Here is a 23,503-nt window from a genome sequence, read left to right as displayed (position 1 = left end):
CACAAGAAGCTCTTGACAACATGGGGAGAAGATGTCTTACTGCAAGTCAAGAACCCCTCAGAAGACACCAACCTCACTGACACCAGGGTCTTGGATTCCTTGGCCCCAGGGACGGATAGACAACAGTTATCTGTCCATCCTAGTTGGGTCCTTTATTCTGGCAGTCTTAGCAAAGCTACGTGTCTTAGGGAACCTGAAGAAGAGGTGCCTGATTAGGGCAAATGGGAAGGTTAATGCGAAAAGTGAAGCTCTTTCAAGTCCCTGGGGTAGAAGTCTGCAGAATGAACCTAGAGATGGTTGCCTGCTTGCTGGGGTAGAAGTAGACTTTAATGAAGATGAGGAGCCTTTCTTTTGGCTCAACTTACTTTTAGGTGAAAGCTAGATTGATTTCCGCTTTGTTCCCAAACAGCTTGCATTAGGGACTGGCTGGTCACTGCCAAGCTGGGGCTGAGGAGGGAGGGGAGGGAGGCGGCTTTGTGAGTATGCACATGAAGCCCTTGGGGCAGGCTGCTTACCAAACACCCTTGTGTCAGCAGCCTTTAACCCGATGTAGGAATTCAGCCTCATTGCTGGCCGGCAAATCAATTCATCCCTGAGAGAAGAAACCTTGGGGATAAAAATTCACACACCATCAGGAATTCAAAACCTCACCTCCTGCAAGACTGCCTTCCAACAATTTGGAATAATGATAGACCTCAACACAAAGGACTTCTTAGCAGATGGTCAGCTCTGTCCCCAGCTGAACAGGCTGCAATGGACCTATCAAAACACATGTGAGCATGATGCTTTCATCTTTCTCCCAAAATCTAAGGCTCACTAACAAGTCTCATTTCACTCCCATTTGGAGAAAGATGCAAACCAGTCATCTCCCGCCAGTGTTAGTGCGTAACCATCTCTGTAGTTCCACAAGCAATGGCTTCCCTGAGCTCCTGTGCTTCCTCCGATGGCTCCCTACCGAGCTGACACACAGCATGTCTGAGTACCTCCCTAGCCACCAAAATGATTTCTAGTGACGGTCATGAAAAGAAGTGAGTACTAACGCCGAATAGACACAAAGCTACAATCTTTCTTTTGTTTAACTTTACTATCTAGTCATTTAGTGAAAAAGAATAATAAAATACCAAAGTTTAAAAAAATGAGGGAAGAATGTGTTAATACTGTCTAATTAAATAAAAACATCACATTTAGGTAACTATGGTGTCACAGGATCAGTTTAACCTTGTCCTTTCTGGATTCATTGATCTCTTTCTCTTCTTGAAAAACAAACTCATTTCTTAACTAAAAATCACAAGGGAAGGGCTAGGGAGATGGCTCAGTCGGCAAAGTGCTCGCCATGCGCACATGAGGACCTGAGTTTGATCCCCTGAAAGCATGTAAAAACCCCTGGCCTGACAGTGTGTGCCTGGAGTCCCGGCACCAGCATGGCGGAAATTGTTGGATCCTTTGGTCTTTCCCGGCCAGCCAGTCTAGGCTATTGATGAATTCCAGGTCAAGTGAGATACCCTGTGTCAAAACACAGGGTGGGCAGAGTATGGAAAAGGATACCTGAGGTCCCCCCCACTACACACACACACACACACACACACACACACACACACACACACACACATTATGGTTCCATCTGAATGACCCACAGAAGTAGGGAAACTGGTCTAACCTGCCAGGGGGAGAGGACTGTTATTCATTATCCTGGGCAAGGCAGGAGGAGTGAGCAGGAATATTCTAGGAGGATCTTTCTGGTAAATTCTGTCTCCTCTCAGGACAGTGACTATACAAGCTTGTTCCTTGTGAAAAGTGAGTCCACATGCTGAACACTCAATGGGTTTCAGTAAATGTACTAATTCAGCAAAAATATTTTTCTCTTAAAAAATTAAAACAAAAACTAAAGAAGCCAGGTGTGATGGTGCACGCCTTTAATCCCAGCACTCGAGAGGCAGAGCCACGTCTACAGAGTTCGAGGCCAGCCTGGTCTACAGAGTGAGCTCCAGAACAGGATCCAAAGCTACACAGAGCAACTGTGTCTCCAAAAAAAAAACAAACCCCAAACACACACACACAAACAAAACAAAAAACAAACAAACAAACAAAAAACAAACCCAAAAACCAAAACCAAAAGGATGTTATTTACGAAAGAAGAAAGATGCATTTGAGCACATAAAGGAAACAAATGGAAAAAACAGGTGGTGGCTGATCTCGGTCGTCAAATTCACAAACCTGGGAGGTAGCACTCTTAGCTGAGGAGTTTGTCTCCATCAGATTGTCCTGTGGGGCCATTTTCTCGATTGATAATTGATGAGGAGGGCCCAGCCCACTGTGGGTGGTGCCATCCCTAGGCAGGTGGGCCTGAGCTGTAGAAGTAGGCTGTACATGAGTGTGAGAGCAAGCCAGTAAGCCCTCCACGGCCTCTGCTTCAGCTCCTGCCTCCAGGTCTGTGCTTGAGTTCCTGCCCAGCTTCCCTTGATGACAGACTGTGATCTGTACGATGGAATAAACCCTGTCCTCTCTTCAGCTGCTTCTGGTCATGATGTTATCACAGGACCAGAAACCAAGCTAGAAGAACCCTCCTTAGAGTTGAGCATATAATCTGCTTTCTCAAACCTCCCACAACCCCCAAAGCCTAAGGTTTTATTGCTTTATTTAGACTAGTTATTTCTCTCTGGGGAAGTAAAAACAGCTTCACAAATGTGCTCAATGACATTCTGGGCTTCAAACACGTCTTTCGTATCTACAGAGTAGGCTGATTCTAGAATGATCTTCTGTTGTTAAAACAGCAGGATATTAACCACTCTCCATGCTTCAATCTCTCCTGACATGGTTTCTTTTATCTTACACTACTTCCAGATGCCATGCTTCTCTTTGAAGCACCCAGGTAAATATGGAATTGTCTCACTTGCTCTTAAACGTAGACAATTGGTTTTCTTTACCATGCAGGCCGCTCTGAACGTGGTCAGTGACACTCTTGAATGTCTGAGTCCCTCTTCAACCTAATCTTTGGCTACCTTTCCACTGGATTTCCTGTGGATTGTGTTCTTTCCTGAAAGGAGGAGGATTTAGAAATGAAGATCCTCTGTGAAGGGTTAGATGGACACTGGAGGAGGAGGAGAGGAGAGAGAAGAGAATGAGTAACAGCTGTAGGTGAGCCCCAGTGAGTCACAGGCCTGTCACACTTAACACAACAGTAACTGACAAAAATGCCCTACCGGGGTTCCCAGGAGCAGATGCCAACAGAAGCAAGGGCAGGGTTACCTTGGTAAGTTTATTGGGGGTACTCCACGCTAGGCCCTGGGCTCAGCACCTTGTCTTTGGTTCTGTGTGGCCAGAACATTAATAATGTGAGGGTTTCCATCACTGTCTTGCAGAGGAACTGAGATGGCACTGAGTTGGAATCCACATTTCCTCTGAGGGTCACTATCACTGCAGGGAGAGCCAAGACATAAAACACAACACAGGTGAGAACAACACAGAAAATGAAAGACAGCTAGAGCACAGGAGGAGCCTGAGCCCCAGAACCCATCTGAGGAACTATCCGCTTCAGTCACGGATAGCCCATGCTCTCACAGAGCTGGTAACTGATCTTATTTCTTTAAAAATAATATGTTTTAAAATGATTTATTTTAATTTTTGAGATTATAATCATACCATTTCTGCCTTCTATTTCATCCCTCCAAGTCTTCCCATATACCCTTGCTTGTTCTCTTTCAAATTCATGGTTTCCCTTTTCATTGATCATTGTTACACACACACACACACTCCTAAATACATAAATATAACCTGCTCGGTGTGTCTTATGTTACTCGTGCACATGTTTTCAGGACTGCCTACTTGCTCTGGATAATTGGTTGGTGTGCTCTTCCCTGGGAAGCCTTTTCTTTCGCTCTAAGTGTTCCATAGTTGTCTGTAGTTCTTCATGTAAGTCTTGTGGTGTTTCCCCATCCACATTAGCATGTCTATTGCTGGTGTCCTTGTTCAGTTCATGTGTAGGCAGTCATGTTAGAGAGAGCTTCTGACATTCTTAGAAGACACAGTCTCTCAGCAAACTCCATGTTTCACTAGCTTTAATAATCTTTGTGACCCCTCTTCTGAAATGTTCCCGGAGCCTTAGGTGCAGAGGTTTGAGTTGTGGATGTATTTATTGGGATTGGGCAATCTTATTTCTTTATCTTTGTGTTGATTTCATTTCATTGAAGTTGTCTGGGTAACTCTTGTGGCCACCTGCAAACGTCTATGAAGACGGCGATTGCACTTTACTGTCTTAAATCTGCAGGCTTGCTCTGGGTGCCTGGCGATGAGATTGTTATAGAACATAATTCTCAAGGGCTTTATTTCTTGACAGCACTCCATATTCAGTCACACCTTGGTTAGTGACAGACCTGCACCTGTACCCTCCCCCTCTCCCCTTCCTCTCTCTCTCTCTCTCTCTCTCTCTCTCTCTCTCTCTCTCTCTCTTTTTACATAATGTCTCCAGGCTGGCCTGGAACTCACAGACATCTGTCTGCTTCTGCCTCCTGAGTGCTGGGATCAAAGGTGTGTGCCACCAACACCCAGCTGGCAGATCCACACATTTTTAGTTATTCTTCAAGTTGAATCTAGGACCTGCACAACCACTAACCAAAACCAATAAAGATGATGTTGGACAATTTGCCAACCAACTAGATGGTCTCTAGAGCTTCCTTATTCCTGCTTTTAGGTGGTTTAGTTCTTTTGCACTACCTCCATGCCAATGAGTTTCATTTCATCTTCCTTTTTTTCTTTCTTTTATTTCAAGATAAAGTTTCACTATGTAGCTCAGGCTGGTCTCAAACCTGTAGCAATCTTCCTGCCTCAGCCTTCTGAGTATTGTTTTGTTTTACCACTATGGTGTCTTGCAGACATTTTGCAGTTTATGTAATAGGAAAATACACTAAAGATCATTTAGTTATTTGAGAGTTGCTTTTTTAAAAAAATGGGTTTCCAGTATCCCAGGCTAGCCTCAACTTTACTACGTAGTTGAGAACTGGAACTGCTGATCCTCTGGCTTCCACTTCCCAAGTGCTGGGATCTCAGCTGAGTACCAACTTGCAGAGTTTCTGGAGTGCTGGGGCTTAAATCCAGGGCTTTGTGCATGTTAGGCAAGCACTGTACTCACTGAGCCTCATCCTACATTTGTGTTTTCAATAAGAGATAAGCAACATTGCAGAAGTTCCACAAAACAAACTAGTGGCAGTGGATTTATGTAACAGAGTGGGAGGCTGTGTTCATGTTCAAGGAAAATGTTGTTGATAAAAAGTGATTGATATTCCCCTAGACAGCTGCTGGTGAAGGCTTTCAGATCTCCTCCTGACCCAAAAGTAGTTAGAATAATGTCAATCCTTCAGACAGACTTGGGAGATTTCATTCAAAAGTCAGATTCCGCCGGGCGGTGGTGGCGCACGCCTTTAATCCCAGCACTCGGGAGGCAGAGCCAGGTGGATCTCTGTGAGTTTGAGGCCAGCCTGGGCTACCAAGTGAGTCCCAGGAAAGGCGCAAAGCTGCACAGAGAAACCCTGTCTCGAAAAACCAAAACCAAAAAAAAAAAAAAAAAAAGTCAGATTCCATGAGAGTTTGTTGTATGGCAGATTTACTATAAATACTAGCAAATAAAAGTTATCTTTTCAATTCTAGTCTAGTATGAACTAGGAAAGTGTTAGTTCTGGAAAAGCTGTAGCATTGTGGTCCAACTCAGTCCTTTACATAACTAAGATCTGGAACAAAAAATATCAAACAAGCTTCTTCATGAATCAAGAGATACATGGGAAAGTCTATGAGAATAAAGCATGAGCTTGGTGTCTGGGTGACCAGCCAGCAGATTGAGAATCGAGCTCAAGTCATGTGATTTCTGTCCTGTCATCTACAAAAGGAAGGGTAAAGTAGATAGCAGGCAGTTAGGACCTGTGTGTAACTGGATCATTACCAGAGAACGCATCTTTTCCAAATCCATTTGCCTCCGAGGCAGCAGCACTGTAAGGGTCTACGTTGGATGAGTTTCTTTTGTTAGCTGACAAAGGATGGTTCTTGGCTCTCTAGTGTGCACAACACACAAAAGCGGTTTTCCTTATCTGGAAACATCAAGAATCTCCATGCTTATACAAGACCAGAAATGGCTACAGGTACCAACCTTCTCACCAAGAAATCCAAAGAGGAAACTAATTTTAGCCTTCATCCTAGCTCTGAGGCTACTAGGACATGCAAATGAAGAAAGATAGAGTTGTTAGTGTTCTTAGGACAGAATTCAAGGAGGTAAAGTGCTGGCCACTGTTATAGTAGCCTTCGATCTAGAAGCGTAAGCAATGAACACACACAATAAAATGTTTGTTAGTGTTATATTAGAGTGAATCACATAACCAGCAGCATAGGTGTGATATTTGCAACATGCCCACCATTGTGCTTTCAATCCATTGTGCTTGCAATTCATAACTCAATGGTTTGTGAAAGACTGCAATGAATGTGGCATGTTCATGCTGCCTTCCCATCAGGCAATGGGTGTTGCATGTTCATGCTGCCTTCCCATCAGGCAATGGATGTGTCATGTTCATGCTGCCTTCCCATCAGGCAATGGATGTGCCATGCTCCTGCTGCCTTCCCATCAGGCAATGGGTGTTGCCTGTTCATGCTGCCTTCCCATGAGCTCCAGTGTATAACTCTTCCATAAAAGACCTCATTAGTTTCTGTCTCCAACATTTGCTGGATAAAAATAGAATTTTGAATACATCTAAGAACACAAGTAAAAGGATTCAGGTTTAGTAGGCATGCAGTCCATGCTACAGGACTACTCCAGTGTTGAAAATTCCCTCTTCCATTTCCTCACCAATGATGGTGCAAGAAGATGGAGAAGGGATCTATGAGAATCACTCTACTTTAGTGACTTCAGGTAGTGATTTTCCCCTAACTTTTTGAGGGTAGAAGGTCTGCTGTAAGAATTTTACTCAATGAATCATTTGGTTATGGTTCTAAAATCAGTCCACAAGCTATGTTTCTTCTTCATTATCATATATTCCATAATCATTTATTGATACCTAGAGAGACCAGAAATAGTTAGAGGTGCTTAACATATATTTATAAACAAAACTAAAACTCTGGCCCATGTGAAACTTGCATCACGATGAACCAGAGAGTAACAGACTGCATTGGAAGGAGGCTAGCAATGGGGTAAACATTAATGGGGTAAGAATCACAAGTAGGAAACTGAGGGAGACATGGGTGTTATCACCACAAAAGACTCAGGCCATCCTAAGCAAATGAATGGCCATCTACTCACTTAGTCAACTTGCTTTCTGACTTGCATGCTGCAGTTGCTGAGGCTTCTTGGATATCCTGGCAGGTAGCTTACTCTGTTAGCCACACAGAACAGCCACCTGACAAGATTCAAGGGACAGGTTAGATGTATCCAGTTGGATGAGCTTCCTGTACATTGATTTCTAGAAAGAAATGGTCAGCCTTTGGCCAACTGGAAGAGGAGGCATACTTCCAAAAGATGACAACCCAGTTCAAGCTCCCACCTACAGAAAGAGCTGCTCTTTGAACAGAATATAATGTACTTCTTGGGATATCTTTGTTGCCAACCACCATCCCTTATCCCCAACCACAATCTATCACACCCTAACACCCGCCATCCTCAAATCCATAATCCATGTCTCCTATGAGCTGACCTAAGGACAATGAGGGAAGTCCCCTGGAATAAGGCATAGGGGCAGAGTGACCATTGAATATACAGAGTTGTTTTTTCTTCTTTTAGAAACTGTCATATGGTGAGATGCTCATGGGTCTCAACGCTGTCACCTATTCAGTCAGTCCAGATGAACCAGAATCACCATTTCAGTTATATCATAGCTCCAGGCAAGAACATGTCACTCTCTTTATTCCCAGCTTCCAACAAGCTGCTTAGGCAGATGCTAAATGTGGTCCTCCCTGCCACGGTGGGTAGAGTGGCCTTTGTGTGGGTTAATTGAGCCCCCACTCCATTTAATAGGCTGTTGAAGTCTTATTGAAACAGAGCTAGTGCTGCAGGTTAAATACATTGCAGCGCTCTTGTTAATCCGCTCATTAACAAGGCTGGAAAGCTTGTTGAGAGCTGTGAGTTTGCATATATTAACAGGGAGATCTCCACCCGAGTGCTATCAATAAAACGACAAAGCAAGTTTGCAAATAGTGAACAAATGGCAATACCAGGCTAGATGCCTTAAAAATAAATAGATTAATAACTGGTAAATCTCATATTCATACCCAAGAAATAACAAGGGTGAGCTAGGAAGAGATGTCTGTGAATGGAGCAGACTTAACACAGAATCCAGACTGATGGTACCTTACTGGAGAGAGGAGAGTGTAGGCTTGAGCTAGGAAATGATGTGAATGAGCTGAGGTTAGCCCATGATTGTACCCAAGACAGCATAGTGAGCCGCTTTTTATGAGGGAGTCAAACATAAAATAAAAGTCCACACTAGGTGGGACAGATAAAGGAGTGTAGGGTTGCCAGGTCCTCTAGGGAAACAGTGTCGATCTGATCATTTCAGAAAGTATGTGGCACCAGAAGGGGTCTCCCAAGTAGAGAATGTCCAGTGCTAGCAGGGGAAGGGGGCAAGCGACCTGTGAAAGGGAGGGAGGGCTGCAAGTGTGTCCAGATGAAGACTGCTCATCATCATCTGTTGGTGTGACACAGGGGAGCCCTGACAGAGGAAGTGGCAGGAAGGTCTTTACAAATGAGTCCATCAAGGCTCACTGGCATGGCCCAAAGACAAGAGTTGCTATCAGCTGTCCTGACTCACAGCCACACATCTGATGCTCAGTTAAAACACACGCTCTGCGGTACTAGAAGCAAAACAGGGCTCTTGCAGCTTTTGAGTTTATTGGGTTGTGGTACAGCTACATTTTAGCAGGGAAAAGACTTCCTGTATGCCAACTGGTCAAGTTGGAAGAGTTTGTATCCTCTACTAAAGTTGAAAAAAAATTTTGGTTGGTAGTGCGCTCGCCTAGCATACATGAGGCCCTGGATTTGATCCCCAGCAGAGCATACAACCAACGATGTGGTGGCACACACCTGTAATCCTAGCAACTGGGGTCGTGGAAGCAAGAGGATCAGAAGTTCAAGGTCGTCATCAACCACGTAGTGAACTGGGGCTCAGCATAGGCTATATCACAAGACAAAACAGTTTCTGCTTTGTTCTAAAGTCACAGTCTTCAAAGTAAGTTTTCACCTTTACGCGACATCTTTGCTGATACTAGGTAATACATTTCATTTACTTTCCATGATAGCTTTACAAGCAAACTTCGGTGGGGCTGTGTCATATAGTTTGGGGGTTTTCTGAAGGTTCCTTGCAAAAAGGCTTCACCTAGAAAGGGAACAGTAGAGGCCTTTTAAAATTGGTGGAATGATATATACAAGTAACATTAAATGTATCCCCCATGTGAGTTAGAATTGCTACTTACAGAAATGGTTGATGGTGCTAGGGATGGAACCCAGGACCTCACCCATGCTATGCATGTGCAGCTATACCAAGCTACATCCCCAGCCCTTCAGAACTCTTAAAATAAGAGTAACTGCTGAGTGGTGGTAGCTCGTGCCTTTAATCCCAAAAGAGGTTGGGGGTGGGAGGGAATCTCTATGACTTCAAGGCCAGCCTGGTCTACATAGTGAGTTCCAGGATGTCCAGGGTTACATAGTAAGACCCTGTCTCAAAAGACAATAAATAAATAAATAAATAAATAAATAAATAAATAAATAAATAAAAAAATAAGAATAACGACTGAATTCATCATTGGCTACTGCAGAATTCCTATGTTAGATTTTCTTTAAGTCAGTACCTGTGGTAGGTAAATGGATAAGAAGGAGTATCTAGATTCTCAAGACTCAGATAGGCAAGAGCACACAGCCAGATGAAGGCAGAGTGGGTTTGGAAGGACTTAAAGTGTGGCTCACATAGCAGGCATATCACTGTCACCTGGGAATTGATGAGGAATGCTGAGTCTCAGGTCCCTTCCAGATTCACTGACTCAGAACCTGCACTTGCCAGGCTTCCCCAGTCTGGTGATATGTACATCAAAGTCTGAGAAACTCTTCTCACAGACCACACTGTTAGAAAAGAGAGAATTTTCTTAAAGAAAAGGAAGTTAGTATGTCAAAGAAGTATCTGCACTCTCCTCTACATTATAGACCTGTTCACAATGGGGACGTGGAATCAATCTAAATGTCCATCAGCTGCCGGTAGATAAGGAAAATGTAACATACAAGAGAATACTATTTGTCACCCCAAAAGGAGCTTCTCTCATTGTGACAGTTGGGTGACCTTGGGGACCTTGTGCTAAGTGTCACATGACTTTACTCCTAGTGAGGCTGAGAAAGTCCATCTCTGGGTTACATTTCCCCCACCTCGGTTGAAATACCCAGCATGCATGACTAAATGAATCATAACTCAATAAAGGTGAGTTTTACAAAGGAAAACTTAAGCACAGATCTTTTTAAAAAGTTCATCGTAACCAAATCTCATATATTTTCATTAACCCATAGCTGTTATGAAGGCATCATAGAAAAAAAATCAACAAAAAGTATATTGTTAGCATATGCTCTGTCTCTTTCTCTCTCTCTCTCTGTCTCTGTGTGCATGTGTATGTGTTCATGTGTAGCATACATTCTTATTTGTTGAGAATCAATGCTTATTATAGCATTTGAGCTCATAATAGAACCTCCCCCGCCCTCCACCCCCAGTTTACTTGAAGTTCATCATCAATGAACAGTTGTTTTTCCTGGTCTGTCTAAATATTTTTTATTCTAGCTTAGGCAGTCTTCAAGGTTGCACTAAAGACTTTTGGCCACTCTACAAAGTGCATCATTTCTGATTAAGTACCTGACGTAAAAACTCCATCACTCAACTCAGGTTCCAGTCCTCTAAGGTATACATGTTCAACTTCTCTTTATGAAAATTGAGGTTTATTCTGGTCTACAGTCATATTCCCAGATTTGCAGAGCACTATTTGTACCAGTAGTTGTAAAAAACCCCAAACACATGGAACTTTATAGCAAATAACAAACATGAGCAGCATTGAATGGAAGCGGAAAACTGGCTTGTGTTTTTCTCTTCCTCATATCCTCAGCTCTTCTATGACTCTTGAGAAAACAAGACCTGTCAGGGAGTTTCCTTGGAGAAGTACCTTGCCATCTCACCACTCTTTAAGATAACTGTGGAATGGAAGAGGGAAATTCTGACCTAAGATTTCCCAGTATTGTGTTGTCCCAGTTAAAACTGATCACATTTATCCAACACTACAGATGTGCTAATGTTATGCATTGTTAGCCACAGTTAATGCAATCAAGGGAACACCTCTCTCTCTCCCTCTCTCTCTCTCTCTCTCTCTCTCTCTGTGTGTGTGTGTGTGTGTGTTCGCATGTGCGTGAGTGTGGTGGACACGTGTGTGAGAACGGGAGAGCAGGAGAGGTTACAGAGGAGGTTATTGTGGACTTCTGCCCCTTTAAGGAAAGACATGGGGATGCTGGGGTCAATTGGGCTGCTAACAGTTCCTGACAAAGCCTTTCTCAATATTCACTGAAAATTTGTGTTTGTGTGTGTGTGTAGAAAAAGAGACTAAAACACTTCTTAAAGTGAAAAACAAAACAAAACAAGACACCAAGGCCACAGGCAGCCGTAATGGCAAAATTTCTATTTGCTCTAATGTGTGGTCACAGACTGGGTTAGGAATATTCATAAAACTCCCAAGGTATTGTTTCAGCCTTGGGTTTGGTGTGTGCTTCTAAAAGACATGGGCATCTGAATCACTGGGCTGAGTGTGAAAGATTTGCTCTCACCCTGTGTGATCCAGTACCATCTAGTCAGTGAGGGCTGCTTGGAACAAAAAAGCTAATTTTCTCAGTCTCTGATGGATTAGGATGCCCAGCCCATCTGCTCTTGGACATCAGAACAATAGGTTTCGACTCTGGGACTTTTGCCAATAGTCCTACAGAGTCTCAGGTCTTTGAGCAGAGAGCTACACTATCAGATTCCCTGGATTTGAGGTCTTCCCGATCAGGTACGGGCATTCTACTGGCCCTTTGCTTCTCCAGCTCATGGAGAAGAAATCCTGTGGAGAACTTTAAAGCCTGTTACAATCATATGAATCAATCCTAGTAAATCTATTCCTATCTATCTATCTATCTATCTATCTATCTATCTATCTATCTATCTATCTATCTAATCTATCTGTAGTTGTATGTTTCTCTGGTCCCACCCAGCCCTGTGGTCCCACAGCTGCTTATAAAATAATCACTCAGAGGCTTAATATTAATTGTAAATTATATGGCCTATGGGTCAGGCTTCTTGCTCGCTAGCTCTCATAACTTAACTCAACCCATTTCTATTAATCTATATGTTGCCACATGGCCATAGCATTACTGGCATCTTGTTGCTCCTTCAGTGGTGGGCTGGTATCTCCCCAACTCCACCCTTCTTCCTCTCACTTCAGTTTGAATGTACCACCTAACCTTATCCTGCCCTGCCATAGGCGAATGCGGCCTTATTTAGCACCCAATCAGAGCAACACATATTCACAGCATACAGAAAGACATCTCACAGCATCTATTACCTATCCAATCTATTCATTCCTCATCTTCATCTATCTGTTTTTATCCCTTATCCTTCTTTTATTCTTTTTTCCATCCATCCTTTCTACTGGTTGTGTTTCTCCCTGACTAATACAGTAACCACAACAAATAGTTTACCCCAGGAGTACAAAAATAGTTTAACCCAAGACACCAAAAAAATGCATTTGCATTGTCTCAAGCCACCAGATTTATGATACAGTTTTACAGCAGCAACCGTGAACCAACCCAAAGGGCAAGGACAACATTTCTTCCTCAATATTCACACTTTAATATTGAGTAAAGAAACCATCTTAGTGTAACAAAAGCCAGACTGTACCATAGATAGAACCTTAGAGGGCAGGCTACATTTCCAAACAGTTTTGGAAGTTTTAGCAAGCACAGTGGAAAGTAAAAGAACAATGGAGGTATACCCATTGGAAAAGAAAAGTGGTTCTACCTAGAACATGAGTGAATTCTGGAAACACTGGATCTGCTGGTCACTTCACCTCAGCTGTCCAAAGTTCTGAAGTCAGACTATTCTGCATGTTAGGTATACACATGCCTTTGTCAGTAACTCTAAGTTTCAGGGAGGTCAGGTTCATTAGCTCTTTATTTGTCCTTTTAAAAATATGACTATCCCAGGCTAGGGAGATATCTCAGTAGCTAGTGTTTGCCATGCAAGCCTGAGGTCTGGAATCTGTATCCCCAGAACCCTATAAATGACATGTAGGTATGATGGCCTACCTCTAATTCCCACATCAGAGGGTAGAGATGGAGATCTCTGGGGCAATATTGAGATACTGTACAGACAAGCTCTGTGTCTGATGAAGAGAGCATGCCTCGATGGTAAATAAGGTGAGGGGAGGATCAGTGAAGGCAGATTCTCAACGTAAACCTGGGGCCTCCACAAAACATGCATGAATATCCATGTGCAACCTGCATGTGTACCCACACACATGCAGACATCCACTCACAGATGAAAAGAGAAAAATATGTATTTCTGCATGCATTTGAGTCTTTTGAGCAATAGGAAGGAATTAATTAACAAGAATTTATGCATTATTTTGGTGTATGACTACACTAGAGATTTTTAAGAGCATGAATCAAGCCATTGGGTTAAGTCTAACAGTGAATATGAAGCTAACAAATGGCTTTTTGGGGCATTTTTCATAAATAAAGACATGGTCATGTGCTAGGATACTTCTGGCTCTAAGAATAGTAATTTCTGTTACAACATCTTTTTTAAAAAATCATTTTTTAAAGTTAACTACAGAAAAAATCTTAGTGAACTCACGAAACAGGCCTTTCTATTCTTTGGGAAGACATCTAATAGAGTGCAAAGCAATGACCAGGGAATCAGGACTCAGGGTTGGTTTGTTTGGTTCCAAAGAGGGGAAACATGTAGCCGGATGGCTGGGGCATGCTGTCATAGGGGAGGTGCTGTTTAAGCCTGCAGCTACCAGGAGGAAGAGAGCTTCACAGAATCTTCTGGACATGCGGGAAACAAGCTCAAAACAGGAAAGCACCTCATTAAATTATTTCTCCCCAAAAACAGACAATAAAGAAAAAAGTACCAATTATTTCAAATTTAATGATGTTTTTTCCTCTAAAAAAGATAAAAGTGTTAATAGATGAGATTAAGGTTAACCATGAGGGTGACAAGCCACTTAAAAACTCTAGATAACAGCTGGGCTTATTTGGTAACAAGGTTAAATCTACCTTCAGTGTCTTAGCTTGTTCCTGATATCTCTACTCCTCTCTGTTCTAAAATCTATCACACAATGCCAGGGACCATCTCATCTAACACAGACAATGAAAGAGAAGCACTCTGTCTGGAGGCAGCATCTCCCAACATCCTAATCTCAGCTGAATGGTGTTTAGTTTTCTTTTAGAGGCCTGAGAGAGACCCCTACACCTTCCATGCCTCAGACATAGCAAACTGGCATCGAATCATCTAGGACCAGAAACCTATCCCTCATCTGACATCAGATTTACTGACTCTTTGATCTTAGGCTTTTCTGATTCCAAAATTATGAGGAAGAAACTTGTTTTGTATCAAGTTCATGGAATTTAGTGTAGGAGACAGAGTAATACAGGACATTGTAGACATCTTCTGTTTTTAACATCCCAGAACCAAGACTTGCTAAGAAGGTTGTGATATCATTTACTCATCTGCCCATATTACCTAGGGTAACACTTAGCCTGAAGCAGAAACTCAAAATATTCCCCATGAGAGAAGGAAATAAATACATTTCTAGATCAGAAAAGTCCATTCAATGAGCCTACCTAAGGTGTATTGTTACCATATTTCCCAAGAAGTGTGAAACAAACACACACACACACACACACACACACACACACACACACACACACACACACACACAGTGGGGGTTAGAGATAAGTTAGCATGACTTTGGGATTTCACAGAGCAGTACTAAATGCTAGAAGACACTGGAGAAATTACATCAAGTTTAATAATTTATTAGCTTTTTATTGTTTATTCATTATCAAGACAGGGTCTTCCTAGGTAGCTCAACTCAACAACCACAAACTCATGATCCTCAGGCCTCAGACTCTTGAGTTCTGGGGTTATAGACATGAGCTACAACACTTGTCTTTCAGCAAAGTTGTAAGGAAAAAATTTCCAATCAAGAACTCAATATTCAGTTAAATTATTGATTATTAAATATAAAACTAATACGCAGATATTTTCAGAGCTCAACACCTCCAAATTTACCTCTTAAAAATATTTTCTTAGATAGACATTGGAAAACACATTTGACCAAAACAAGAGCGTGAGCTAAAGAATAGTAAGGTATAGGAGATAAGACGTTGATCATCAGGCTCAAAAAGAGATGAAGAGGGGTATTGGCCTGTGAGCTGTGCAGTGGAGGACCACAGCTGTGAGCTGTGTGGTAGAGGACCACATCTGTGAGCTGTGCGGTGGAGGACCACAGCTGTGAGCTGTCCAGTGGAGGACCACAGCTGTGAGCTGTGCAGTAGAGGACCACAGCTGTGAGCTGTCCAGTGGAGGACCACAGCTGTGAGCTGTCCAGTAGAGGACCACATCTGTGAGATGTCCAGTGGAGGACCACAGCTGTGAGCTGTGCGGTAGAGACCACATCTGTGAGCTGTGCAGTGAAGGACCACAGCTGTGAGATGTCCAGTGGAGGACCACAGCTGTGAGCTGTGCAGTGGAGGACCACAGCTGTGAGATGTCCAGTGGAGGACCACAGCTGTGAGCTGTGCAGTGGAGGACCACAGCTGTGAGATGTGCGGTAGAGACCACAGCTGTGAGCTGTGCGGTAGAGACCACAGCTGTGAGCTGTGCGGTAGAGACCACAGCTGTGAGCTGTGCGGTAGAGATCACAGCTGTGAGCTGTGCGGTAGAGACCACAGCTGTGAGCTGTCCAGTGGAGGACCACAGCTGTGAGCTGTGCGGTGGAGGACCACAGCTGTGAGATGTCCAGTAGAGGACCACAGCTGTGAGCTGTCCAGTGGAGGACCACATCTGTGAGCTGTGCGGTAGAGACCACAGCTGTGAGATGTCCAGTGGAGGACCACAGCTGTGAGCTGTGCGGTAGAGACCACAGCTGTGAACTGTGCAGTGGAGGACCACAGCTGTGAGCTGTGCGGTAGAGGACCACAGCTGTGAGCTGTCCAGTGGAGGACCACATCTGTGAGCTGTGCGGTAGAGACCACATCTGTGAGCTGTATGGTAGAGAACTGCAGCTTTGATGTCTATGGTAGAGGACTTCTGTAGGGAAGCAGGCCAGAGCTCCTGTTTCTACATTCTTCTATAATAATAGGAAACTGGCAAGTGCTATATATATCTAAACATCATAAGGAGACTTCAATGACCAACAGAGTGAATGAGGATTGATGTTCTGCTTTCTTTCACTCAACCAACAAATAGCAAATAAGACTGCTATTAACTGTAGCAAAGCAAAATTCTGTACAGAGAAACAAACATTAGCACAGGCATTCTATGACTGGGCTGTAAAAGAGGTTTACAGTAACACAGGGAGGTGGTGGTGGTGGTGGGCACTGTGGGGGGGTGGAGGGAGATAGCACAGTCAAAGTGCTCACCTTGCAAGCCTGAAGACCTGAGTTTGAGCCCCAGGACCCACATTAAAAGCCAGGCTTAGGAGTCTGAGTTTGTAATCCCAGCACCACAGAGATGGGGGCAGGCAGGTACCTGGGGCTCGCTGACCAGCCTAGCCTAGCTTACTGGTGAGTTTCAGGCTGGTCTAGAAGAAAGGTATATGGTGTGCGAAGAACATAGATATATGTTATATATATCTTCCAAGGTTATCTTCTGACACTCCCCCGCCCCCCAACTTATAGTAACATGAACTCTGCTGTGGTGTAACCTGTATTCTAATGCACAGGTATAAGACATAAGAAAGCAACATGAACAGTGAGGTAGGAAAATGGGGTAAAAGAGACCCCAATCCTTTGCATCTTACAGGAAGCAGGGGAAACAGAAAGGAGACAAGGCAATGTACGCATATTATTTAAGTAAAGGGATTTCAACGTCAACTTACAAAACTCCACTCAGGTAGGTTTCTGATTGTTCTTACTGCATCGCTGCGTTCACAATTACAGTCCAGAGTGAGGGGCCCTGGACCCCGCTGACAACGGCAGTTGATGACTTGTTTTTCAAGTAGTTGGTTAGACACGAGCTGTTGGGCACTGAGTACTATGATGGAAGGTACTAATGTGAGGGAAAGGGAAGCATGGAGGCCGGGAAGAGTCCGTGCTAGGCTTGGCTCTGAGCTAGGTTCTCTGCATCCATTTCTCCTTTCACCTGTTTGTCAGAACAAGCGTCACTGCCTCTGACACCTTTGCCTGAAGAACAGAGAGTTTATTTTTAAGACGACATGTGTTGCAAGTGTCTGCCACCGAAGCTCATCATGCATAAATTTTATATTATGAACATCTCAACGGCGGGTACAACCCCCTGGAACACTGTGGGTTATGGAGGTCAGAGTCAGTGTTCATTAGTGCCTATGCTTATTAAAGTCATGATCCTTTAATAAGATGGATTCGCTGTTTGTACAGAATTTGTCCTGGAGACTACATCATGGGAGGAGGGTTGGTTAGGATGAAATATAGTTTTGGAAAACATGAAAATGCTCCAGTCTAGAAAGAGGAAGGGAGAGAATTTGCTTATCTGAAAACATTCTAACCTTTGAATGTTGTTTAAGAATATGCTCCACAGAGCTCTGAGCTTAAAGAGAAGAGAACCATTAATTAGACTTCGTCCATCCAATACCAGCTTGCTTTGTGATCACTGTATCTTGTGTGCCAATCTAATTTTCATTTTCTTGAAAGCAACACCTCCTGGCGAAGTGAATCAGAAGAAACAAAGTACTAGTCAAACTGAGATCATAAAGTGCTCATGGGGTGTGGATTTTCCCAACAGCTTTTAATGGGGGCCGCTAAAGAGAATCCGGTTTTCATCATTTCACTGCATCTTGGTCTTGCTTTGAAGCCCACATGACTCCAACCAGTTTCTGTTGCTGCGTGAGAATCAGAGATTAGGTGGCAAAAATTACATTTTTTTTCAATATCCAGGGGCAGAAATGGTGCCCACATCAGTAGCGTGGGGACAGAAATGGGTGGGTAGAGAAACTCTCATCAGCAGTTCCAGACACATTTCAAAGTGAGAAGTAGACCTGTCCATGTCAATCCTCTGGCATATGCTTTTACCCACCGAGCCGTCTCACTGGCCCCAACAACGCTCTTATGAACCTCTAAGTTTGCCATTATTCCCTGAAAGGGAAGAGTTTCTGGACTGAATTTCTACAGAGAATCAGCACTCTTACTTTTGAGGTGTAGGAAGTTGAGTCCCTTTCTCATGGCTACACGATCCTTACAAAAGAAGCTGACTTTTAAGTCAACAGATACGTGATCCAGTGTTTTAATGAATGATTTCATTCAATCACTAGGAAAAATTGATCAAAAGAAAGTGAGACCTACCCCGTGCTACAGGCCTGGAACCCTGGTTACTTTGGAGGCTGCAGCCGAGACATCACAAGGTCAAGTCCTGTTTGGGCTGTGGAGCGAGGGCTAAGACAGCCTAAGCAATTTAGCTAGACTTTGTCTCAAAATGGAGATAAGACCAGGGTTGGGGTATAGCTCAGCAGTGGAGTGCTTGCCTAGCACGAACAAGGCCCTAATTCCATCTTAGCACTGAAAAGAAATTGTGGGAGCCCCCGCCATTGATCTGGCACAGAACATCAAGACTGGAAAAATAAAATAAAAAGGGAATTATCTGCATCAGAGAAGTGAAAAGAACGATGGTCCTCTTTGGTTCTTGTCCACCCTCACCCCATTCCAGTGTGCTCTGCTCTGCAATGGTCCCTTGGGTGACCTCTCTCAACCTACTCTCAGATCCCCTGGAGGACCTCCACTTTTCTCTGAAATAACCTCTGCCTGTCTTCCATGCTAAGCTCTGTATGTCTCATGTGGATTCTTTTGATGACACTCACAAGGACTAGGGTTCCAGCCAGCATCTCTAGAGAGATCCTAGTGAAAGCTTTGGGTGCTTCCATTTGCTATTAACCGAATTTCTCACATCTTCATTGTGGTAAGGTGTGGAGACCTTGGGTTAGGACCATGGGATTCCTTGCTCTTTTGCTTACATACTGTTTTCTTCTGTGTGTGGACTCTGCACCTGCTGTGGGATTTATTACCTTCCTGTTTTCAGGACCACATGTCTCAGGCTACAGTTCTTGTTCCACTGTACTTCTGCCTCCTGTACATCCACACTGACTAAGTTAGTTGTCTTTTTCTAAAGGAGAATGGTTAGTATTTTCTGGGTGTCCCTAATGTCATATATAATGTCAGCACATTTCTTATATTGGATTAAAGAAGTAATATCAGACCTCAAACAATATGCTCTTCTGTTTTTAAAATACTTACTTTGTAGAATGTGTGAACTGGTCCTGAAGGGACCTCTAAGGGACTTAGAGATTTCTTCATGATCATTAGTCTATGATGCATTGTGGCCAAAATAATCCTGCTCTTTCTAGATCAGTGGTTCTCAACCTGTGGGCCATGACTCTTTTGGGTTTGCAGATCAGATATCCTGCATATTAGATATTTACATTATGATTCACAACAGTAACAAAATTACAGTTATGAAGTAGCAACAAAATAACTTTAGGGTTTGGGTCATCACAGCGTGAGGAACTGTATTAAAGGGTCACAGTGTTAGCAAGGTTGAGAAGCACTGCTCTAGATCCTTCTAAAAGGAAATTCTGTAGCTGAAGAATGATGCCACTTGCATTTGAGGATGACACATGGCTTCCATGTACATCTACACAGATACACAGACACACTATACCAAATTACATATGTGCACGCGCATGTATGTGAACACACAGACACACAGACACACAGAAATGTGTTAGGCTAATTACAACCTTAGTAGTGAGTCTATTAGTCTTTGGCCCTTATGTACTTGACTGATGCCTTAATTTTATTGTCTTTCATTTCCTGTTGATTCACTTTCAGATGACCCTGAAGTAACCAAACTCCATCTAGTTGATTCCATTAATGATTCTCTAAGGCCTGACAGTCAGGAAGAATGGATACACTAAACCCTTCCATAGCCCATTTCATCTAAAAGTAGCCAGACTGACACGTCTCTTAAATGATTTTAGGGTCTCAACTCTTGATGGGAGACTGTTAGTAGCTATACATTCATTAGTAGGCTTGTAGGTCATTAGACAGGCTTCTCCTTGGCAAGTAACAATTTGAAAAACCAAGAACTGAAAGATTAAGGCACAAATTACTGGTCAAAAGAATGGGCTCTAACCCTGTTTCTAGCTCTAGGTTGAGACATGATAATTTCCACTCTGAGGAAGGCAAGTGTATTAACTATCTAAAACTTGTAAGATCACAAACTTGCTGGTAAAGAACAGGACACATCGTTGTTCCCTCCCAAGAGTCAGTCAACTGGGTACAAAAACCCCTTCAGGAAGCTGTTAGTTGTACAGCTTTAGAAATAGTATAAAGCCTGCCTACGATGTAGATCAGCACAATGAACTCTTTAGCCATTGACCTCTGCTCTCACCCCTTCAGAGTGCATTCTTTATTCCCTACTATGAAACAAATTGACTAGCTTCAACACACACACACACACACACACACACACACACACACACACACACACACACACAGAGAGAGAGAGAGAGAGAGAGAGAGAGAGAGAGAGAGAGAGAGAGAGAGAGAGACAGATGGAGACATAGAGACATAGACAGAGAGAGAACAAATCTAAGAAGTGAATAGGCTGGTGGAAAAGACAAAAGTCAACCAGAGACCGCTGACCATTACATATTGGCTAGGCTAGCAATGAAGAGGAGAGGTGAACATGCTGGGGAGTGATGGTGTGAAGAGGAGGGGTGAACATGCTGGGGAGTGATGGTGTGAAGAGGAGGGGTGAACATGCTGGGGGGTGAGGGTATGAAGAGAAGGGGTGAAGATGCTGGGGAGTGAGGGTGTGAAGAGGAGAGGTGAAGATGCTGGGGAGTGATGGTGTGAAGAGGAGGGGTGAAGATGCTGGGGAGTGATGGTGTGAAGAGAAGGGGTGAAGATGCTGGGGAGTGATGGTGTGAAGAGGAGGGGTGAAGATGCTGGGGAGTGAGGGTGTGAAGAGGAGGGGTGAAGATGCTGGGGAGTGATGGTGTGAAGAGGAGAGGTGAAGATGCTGGGGAGTGAGGGTGTGAAGAGGAGGGGTGAAGATTCTGGGGAGTGAGGGTGTGAAGAGGAGAGGTGAAGATGCTGGGGAGTGAGGGTGTGAAGAGGAGGGGTGAAGATGCTGGGGAGTGAGGGTGTGAAGAGGAGAGGTGAAGATGCTGGGGAGTGAGGGTGTGAAGAGGAGGGGTGAAGATGCTGGGGAGTGAGGGAGTGAAGAGGAGGGGTGAAGATGCTGGGGAGTGAGGGAGTGAAGAGGAGGGGTGAACATGCTGGGGAGTGAGGGTGTGAAGAGGAGGGGTGAAGATGCTGGGGAGTGATGGTGTGAAGAGGAGGGGTGAAGATGCTGGGGAGTGAGGGTGTGAAGAGGAGGGGTGAACATGCTGGGGGGTGAGGGTATGAAGAGGAGGGGTGAAGATGCTGGGGAGTGAGGGTGTGAAGAGGAGGGGTGAACATGCTGGGGGGTGAGGGTATGAAGAGGAGGGGTGAACATGCTGGGGAGTGAGGGTGTGAAGAGGAGGGGTGAAGATGCTGGGGAGTGATGGTGTGAAGAGGAGGGGTGAACATGCTGGGGAGTGATGGTGTGAAGAGGAGGGGTGAAGATGCTGGGGAGTGAGGGTGTGAAGAGGAGGGGTGAAGATGCTGGGGAGTGAGGGTGTGAAGAGGAGAGGTGAAGATGCTGGGGGGTGATGGTGTGAAGAGGAGGGGTGAAGATGCTGGGGAGTGATGGTGTGAAGAGGAGGGGTGAACATACTGGGGGTGAGGGTATGAAGAGGAGGGGTGAAGATGCTGGGGAGTGAGGGTGTGAAGAGGAGAGGTGAAGATGCTGGGGAGTGAGGGTGTGAAGAGGAGGGGTGAAGATGCTGGGGAGTGAGGGAGTGAAGAGGAGGGGTGAAGATGCTGGGGAGTGAGGGTGTGAAGAGGAGGGGTGAAGATGCTGGGGAGTGATGGTGGCTTGGTTAAGTTAGTGAAATTATGGGAGAGAGTGAAGTGGAGGAGCCAGGGACCAGGTCTGCTGGACTTCATGGGCTGTGATGAGAATCTGTAGTTTATTTCAATGGGAAGTTTGTAGAAAGTCTGAACATGTGATGTCCTCAGTTCCACTACATCATGCTACTTCTCTCAAACAAGTTATAGCATCGGATACACACACATGCACATATACATGTACACATATCTGGACACATAGTACATATTTGGCTTAATATTTTGGCTATGTTTTCCTTTACCTAATTAAAATAAAAACCTCATTTTCTCCATCTACTTTTAAGTGCATGGACCTGCGTCTTCAAGAAAGATTCTTTACTTGTAAAATGAAGGCTACAAGCGAGCTAGACAGTGTGTTGGAGCTCCAGGTCAGACACTGCAGTTCTTTCTTTGAAGATCTAGGTTTCTTCTAGTTCTTTCTCTCCTGCAATCTAAGTCTTGTTTCCTCTTGGTCATCCTGTCTAATGACATTCGAAGAGCGGTAAGGAAGGATGGACTCCAGCAGTCCCATGACAGCATCATTTAGAAGACACAGTGACAACAATGCTCTACAAAGAAAACTGGAAAAAAGCAAGAAAAGCTGGAGCTTGCTGTTCTGTAGAGTATGTATCTTGGACTCTGTAGAATGATCCAGGCTTCAAGTGTTCTCTCTCTGTATTTGAAAGATATTTATTCTCATTATCTCTTGTTCAGAGTAGATGGTCACTATACTCATGCCACATTGTACAAAGACATGGACAGAGATTTGCTCAAGAGTCTTCAAGAGTTGCCTTGGAAATGAATATGATTTGATAGGCTCCCATCTCTTCAGAGCTCAGTAAAGAACTTGCCACGAGAGACGCAACTGGATGAGCTTTGGCCACTGCAAATTCTGTCAGTTTCAGAAATGCATGTTCAACTTTAGTCTTTGCTCAGTTAAAAAGTTATGTTAGTTGTTTCATTTATTATTTTTGTTTCATTAAAATTATAACATAGAAATTTCGAAAGAGAAGAACATCTAAATATCCAAAGAGAATCATAGAATGAATAGAAGGAGGGGGAAAAAGAAGGGAGGGGTAGGGTGGAGGAAGAAAGAAAAAGGGGAAGGATGCATGAAAATACCTTTCCTAAACATGCGAAAAACATTTTAGATATATTGGAAGGCTCGATATATCGCAATTAACACATTTTTAGGCAATTACATCCCCCAAACTACAACTTTATTCTTCTTTTCATTAACACCCAGGCAGA

Source organism: Peromyscus californicus, unplaced genomic scaffold, assembly GCF_007827085.1.
Source record: "Peromyscus californicus insignis strain IS unplaced genomic scaffold, ASM782708v3 Scaffold_11__1_contigs__length_118956290, whole genome shotgun sequence".
Classification (NCBI taxonomy): Eukaryota; Metazoa; Chordata; class Mammalia; order Rodentia; family Cricetidae; genus Peromyscus; species Peromyscus californicus.
The sequence above is the reverse complement of the archived record's forward strand: the minus strand, read 5'-3'. Positions refer to the sequence as shown.